General features: G+C 39.6%; 1 protein-coding gene across 3 annotated transcripts in view; it reads left to right on the forward strand.

The window, feature by feature from the left end:
* The window catches only part of LOC107689390 (chromodomain-helicase-DNA-binding protein 7-like), a 43316-nt gene that overhangs the window by 1223 nt on the left and 35314 nt on the right, over positions 1-6779 (forward strand). The window lies entirely within an intron of this gene.

Below are 6779 nucleotides of genomic sequence, written 5' to 3' on the forward strand. Positions count from 1 at the left end.
GAGGAAAATGGCCGGGCCAAAGCAAGCTCATCTGCAGCACAGTGCCAGACCAGTAGGTCATCTGAAGGGGGAGGAGGGACGAAAGTGTGTGCGTGTTTGTGGAAAAGGGGAGGGGGGGGGATATCTCCATTCAAAATGGCACCTAATGCTAGTTAGTTCACAATGCTGTCTCATTAATCTTGCCGGCCTGAATTTGACCAAATCTGCTACAGAGCTGGATGTGTGGCGCTGGTGAGCCCCTGTGGATAGTTTTTAAACTGTGTGGCCCCATTTCTCAAAAAGTGGGCTGCATATAGCACATCTAGCATTTGATGCGAGCATGTCATTCATTTCCCTTCCCCATCTCCATTTGTTTGTCTTATCGGCTCTTTTAACGTTTTCAGTGTTTAGTTACTCTTTTCATGCAAGTGGAGTATGGGAAACTAGGTTGGATGTTAAAAGTCTTGGCCTCGTGTCTGTTGGCGTTATTATCAGACCACACCTAGGGTAAAATGTGAGCGTCTGTGTGCCCAGGTTTGTTTTCCATATACACACACAGCCATCAAACACTTCAGAAAGATCCCTCCTCAGTGCTGTATTGCATGTGGCTCTTTCCCCTCATGAGAAGACTGTTTTGCATTGCAAATACACACCTCTCACCTTCAATTTATTGGCAGTTTCCCAAGCAACTATAGCAAAGCCCCCATTTTAGTCGGTGGGGTTGTTTTCTAACTGCATAACCACCTAACCTGGGTGGGCAGTTCTGTTGGCCCTTTGATTTCCATCTCATGTCGATGCAGAGTGTCTTTCTCTTTCGCAGATTATCTTAGCTACATCCTGTGCACTCAGATACGAAAACCACAACAGTCGCGGTTGCATAGGAAGTGCTGCAATGTGTGTACTCAAAGCTCTTCGCTCGCAGGACCAGCGTGTCTGTTTGCTCAAGTCTAACTACAACACCTTTACGCCAGACTGCTTGCTTATTTGTCCTCAAACAAGCGCCTCTGCCTTGTCTTCTCTCCAGGCTCTAGTGGAAAAAAAAAGTTGAATTCTGTGTGACATTGAACCTCAAAGACAGAGTGCAGAGAGGTGGATGGCACAACAGAAGGAAGGGGCCAAGCATCTAACTTTGTCCACCCTGTTTGTTTTATCCTTCTAAAACTAGCAGGCCTGTCCCACCAGGGCTTGGGAGTCTTCAGTTCCTGTGAAGCCTTGTGTTGCTGCTTTGGTGATCAGACAGGCCACCGCCTCAAAAGAGTGAGCGAGTGAGACGGTGTGGTGAATGGATTCGAGAAGTGTGCCGAGCGCTGAATGCGCAGCCACTGGGGGACAAGCAAGAGTGAAGACGCACATTGCCGTCCATCAAAGCCTCCCTCGTTTAAACAAAGAGCCACCCCGCCCCCACGCTATGCACATTAAATACTTTTTTAGAAGGCTAAAAAAAGTTTCTTGTATAGTCTCTTGGGGAATTTAACCACTTTAAGATGTACAGTGGAGATCAAAATTAGAGAACAATCTATAAATACCTGTTTTTTTTTCCTGAAATATTGTTAATCTTCATCGCTCAAAATTTGAAGGAAAATTAGCTGTAGGTATACCACTGTTCTACTAACATGTTTGACAAAATATCCAAAGCATTTCAACAAAAAAAAAAAAAACTAACTTGGGGAAAACACAATGATCAAAATTAGAGAACAGTAATCACTGTAGTATAAAAGATTACAACTAAAATTTTTGGATGGTTAGAGCTGTCAGAAATTAGTAGGAAGTGTAGAGGCCCTTGCTTTGAATGACTTCAGCACATCTGAGGCCGCGAGACATCACTAGTTTCTCTCACTGCGCTGGTGTGATCTTGGTCCACTCTTCTTCCACTCTCTTCCATAGTTTGTTGACTGTAGTGGGTTTTGTAGCCATAACTTTGTCACCACAGATTTTCCAGAGAATTTCAATCAGGAATCTGAGCCAGCCATTTCATTATTTAAATGTTTTCAGCTTCAAGGAAGTGCTTTACCTGTTTTGCAGTGTGACAGGAGTATTATCTTGCATGAAAATTGCAGGCGAATTGTGAGACGCTTGCAGGAAAGGAAAGGCATGTTGCTGCAGGAGGTTCTGATAAACATTTGCATTCACTCTGCATTGTGTCTGTATAAGAGGCCCAACTCCTGCTGCAGAAAACATCCCCCAAACCATGACACTTCCTCCTCCAGCTTTCACTGACTTCTTTCCGCACTTTGGGTTCAGTCTTTCCTCAGTTTGACGCCAAACAGTGTTTCCCACCGGACCCAAATAAATTAAACTTGCTCTCATCACTAAAGTGAACTTTGGACCAGTTCACCTCTCTCCACACAACATGATCCACAGCAAAGGTGAGCTTAGCCTTTACATTCTTTCTGCTGATGAGAGGCTTGGTGAATGCAGAGTGCACTTTCAGTCCGACTTCTCTTAAACATCCAGAGACAGATCCTTACCCTGTTCAGTGCTGAACTGGCAAGCAGTTCCAGCTGCAGTGTTGAACCGATTCCCCATTGAAAGTCATTTCCAAGCACATTTTCCTGTCTTCTCGTGCATTTGGTTTTCCGTGGACGACCAGCCTTTTTGGGAGACTTGAATTAATTAGTGTCAATGTAAATCTGCAGGATTTGAGAAATCACAGATTTGGAAAGACCTGCTTCTCTTGCAGTGGCTGAAAGGGTCATCCCTTTGGCTTTCATCTGGACATACTTCTGTCGCAGGGTTTCAGTCACCTTAGAGCTGCTAGCCATCTTGCAATATCAGTGAAAATTGGAGGAATACTGCTAGTTAAATAGGGTTTAGTGTTGGGCGATATGGTCATTTTTCAAATCGTCATATCGTCAGCCTGTGAGATCGACGATACACGATATTATCGTGCATGGGTGGGGCAAGAGAGAGACTCTCTGTACTTGTCATAGCATAACTATTTGCTGTTTTAAACCGTGCGGGTGAGCGAGAGTGAGCCTATAGAAGCACCAATAATCGAAGTAATATACTTTCAAACATACTGATAAACTAACATTTTAAATATCAAAATACTGTATTTAAAACAGCTAGTTCATATATAGTCGGACACAACTGTCATACCGTGCGTACTGTGACAAGTTTGCCGCATCGGCACACAGACGTTATCAGTCTAAAAAGTCTGCAAAATCAGTCAACGGTGAAAATCAATTGTAGATTTAATTTAAAGACCAACAGTTTAACACTAAATATTGGATATAAACAAACACGTTAAATATTAAGTATTTCAAACGGGTAAGTTCATATATTTGGAGTAAAGTTAAATTGAACTGATACATCAGTCATACAGCGCTCCGGACCACGAGCCCAACGCACCGCCACAGAAACAAGAATGAGATCTTCTAACATAACTGTGGCATTAAACTCAGTTAGTGAGGGCCCGGTTAAAATATTGCACATATATAGGCCGTTCAGATTACTTGTTAAAGTGCAATGAAATACCTTATATCAGCAGATGATGTACGTCTGTGGTTGGAGACTCCTTCACCAGCTACAGGCTTTAATCCTCATTTGCGCGCGCGCGCGCGTGTGTGTGTGTGTGTGAAATGCGGTGCTGAAGTGAAATAGCAGGGCAATTTGATAGCCGAATTATAATAGGCCGCCTAATCATCATTATAATGATAATCATCATTATTATTATTATAATTTAATACATTAATAGGAGAATGAGCCTAATATTGTCTTGACTATCGACAAAGACATCTGCTATCGTAGATATCTCTGACTATCGTCGATACACGATGCTATCGTCTATCAGCACAACCCTAATAGGGTTTGTCATGTAATCAAGGACATTAGCATCAGGTGCCAGATTAACACCAATAACTTGGAGGTATCTGACAGTGTTCTCTAATTCTGTGTTCTCCAAGTTCTTTTTCAAATATCTAATTTTAAGTTTTTTTTATACTGTGCTTCAGAATGCAGTTCATTAAATATGCTTAAGCTGTCCTTCTACCCCTGTTAGGATAACTTCAAAAAGGACTAAGAAGTGACATTGAAATTTAAGAAATTGCAGGTTCTCTAATTTTGATCACTGTATGTTGCTTAGTTTTTGCACAAGAACAATGAAACAAGTCGTGTTTGTCACAGAGTGTCTTTGTCTTTGTGCGGTTGTGCTCTTAGTAATAAACCTGCCTCCTCGGTGATGCTGGGTAGTAGGGCTGAATGATTTAGGAAAATCTAATAGCGATTTTTTTTTTTTTTTACCAATATTGCGTTTGCGGTTTAATATGCAATTATTTTTTAAAGCTCTTTATGTTCTGTATTATTCAACAAAGACGAGCTATAAATCATTGTATATAGTATGACCAACACACTATTAGATAATTAAACATAAATGTTCTTTTCTGTAGGCCAGGCCTATATGTTACGATGAAATTAGGTGATGCATGAATTGATATGAATGACATGTAGGGGCGTGCGATATTGACAAAAAATTATATGCAGAAATATAAAAACAAATCTGTTGATTTACCACACTACTAGGCATGGGCCGGTATGAGATTTTGGCTGTATGATAACCTTAAGCAAAAATATCACGGTATCACGGTGTTCTCATTACAGCTCTAAAATGTGTTATTTTTAAATGACTGGGTAAAAAAAACAATATTTTTTTCCACTGAACACAATATATTTTGTTTTTGAGCAACATACAGAATATTAGGAACAGTAGAATTTGTTTATTTTTTCTTTGATTTCTAAGTTACGTCCTTTGGCTGTTTACTGTTTTATTTATTTTCTTTTTCTGCTGATGGCCCGTGCTCGACTTGAAGCAGCGCTGCTTAGACCGATGGATGTGTGTCATCAAAGTACTGCGAGAGCTATAAGAGAGCGGGACGTCTCCATGCTTTCTCTCGCTGTACTTTGATGTCGTACACCGATCGATCTTCAAGTCGAACACACCTCTTTACTCTCGTGTGTCACGTGACCGAGTGTAATCGCAGCCTCTGCGATGAAAAAATCACGTTTTTTTTCATATCGCAAATGCAATTAATCATTCAGCCCTACTGGGTAGGGATGCTCATTTCGGTTAATTTTCCCAACCGACAACCACCGATTGTTTTCTGAACATTAACGGTTAACTGATAAGATCAGAATATTAAATTAGTATTAAATAAAGCTCTTAGGGTCTGTGACCCATTAAAAATACTAATATATGGGCCATTCTACAGAATTGGTGCAAAGTCAGAGGTGGAAACATCTTGAGAAATTTTTTTTTTCACAATTTATGTATGCAAACTGTATAATATCCAAGGTACGCATTTTTAGTAATTGTGCAGTTAATTCTCATTTTGTATTTTCAGAAAGTTTTGGAATATTTTTCCTCTGCCCAAATTTGTCACTACCAAAACACAGTAAAATATAATTTAATAAGAAAAGTTATATTGACCTTATAAGATTTTGCTTACATCTACCTTGTAAATATATTTTTTTGCTATTTTAAGTTTTCAGAGGTAAATCAATAATTAGATACAATTTTAACAATATTTCAAGTGTAATTTGAGATTTGTTGTGTTTTGAATTCAATCTTTCTTTCTAAAAGGCAAAAAGTTGATCATACTGATTTCAAAGTTAAGGATTCATTAGTTTAAATATATATTGAACCAAACACTATCATAACATCTTAGTTGATGATTCAGTATGCTTTATTTTTGACAAAACATCCCATGTTTCGGTAGTGACAGTAATGCGACCACATCACATTACAGAATTTTAACTTGCTTACTAAAACACTACTACAACCATACTAAAATAGTAAAAATCTGCATAACTGTACTAAAAAAAAAATTATTTCCCCCAAATAAAGGATTATGTGTTCCCTTTTGTCACTACCAAAACAATGATGACTGTTTCGGTAGTAGGGGTGGGCGCTATACCGGTATGAACGTGACTACCGGTATTGTTGTTCCATGATATGGATTTTGCTATACCGTGGATACCGTTATATATTCATGAATTCAAATTTTGCATTTATATTGTTTTGTTCAATTTGGTATGCTTTGCAAATTTTAACACAAATGACGATAAAGAGTCGAGGCTGAACGTTTTTGTCCTCTTGTGTGCAACGCCGTACTACACAGGCATTAGTAATCAGACACATAGAGCATCGTAACAGACCAAATTAATAGAGCACAAATCGCCTACTCCAGTGGTTCCCAAACTGAGGGGCACAGCAAGGCTGAGGGATAGTGTACAGTCAGCAGATTATTTTGCAAAAGAAACCTCTGCAGGGTGATAAATACTACACTGCGTAATTTTCCCGCTTATCATTCGGCCACTTGCCTGGTAAGTAAATAATTTAACGCAAAATATTAATTTGACATATTTTAATGACCTCAACATGACTCCCAGTACCTGCTTGAGTGCTCTGTTATCAGTTGTAGAAGTTGTGGTTGTATCAATAACAGACCACTAGATGGCGCGATTGAAGAATCAGAGTTGTATTGCAGGGAGCCATGTAGAAATATAAATGAACGATACATGGTTCTGCTCCAAGCATGAAAGTTACAAGTTTGAGAAAGGACTTCCAGTGCCAGGTAAATGTAAAGCAGATTATGAATATACTTAAGATTCACAAATACCAAAACAAAGTGTCTACACCAGACGCGAGCGGCGTGATGTGAAAAAAGCAAATAGAATCCAGTGATGTTCTCTGCTGTGGATGCGACGCAACGCGACATGACAAATCCATGACAGTAAACTGATGCCGCGTTCTATTTCTGACGAACTCCAGCGCTCTGACACAAAGAACAATTTCAAATATT

This window comes from Sinocyclocheilus anshuiensis, unplaced genomic scaffold, assembly GCF_001515605.1.
Source record: "Sinocyclocheilus anshuiensis isolate Anshui unplaced genomic scaffold, SAMN03320099.WGS_v1.1 scaffold1291, whole genome shotgun sequence".
In the NCBI taxonomy this organism is placed as follows: Eukaryota; Metazoa; Chordata; class Actinopteri; order Cypriniformes; family Cyprinidae; genus Sinocyclocheilus; species Sinocyclocheilus anshuiensis.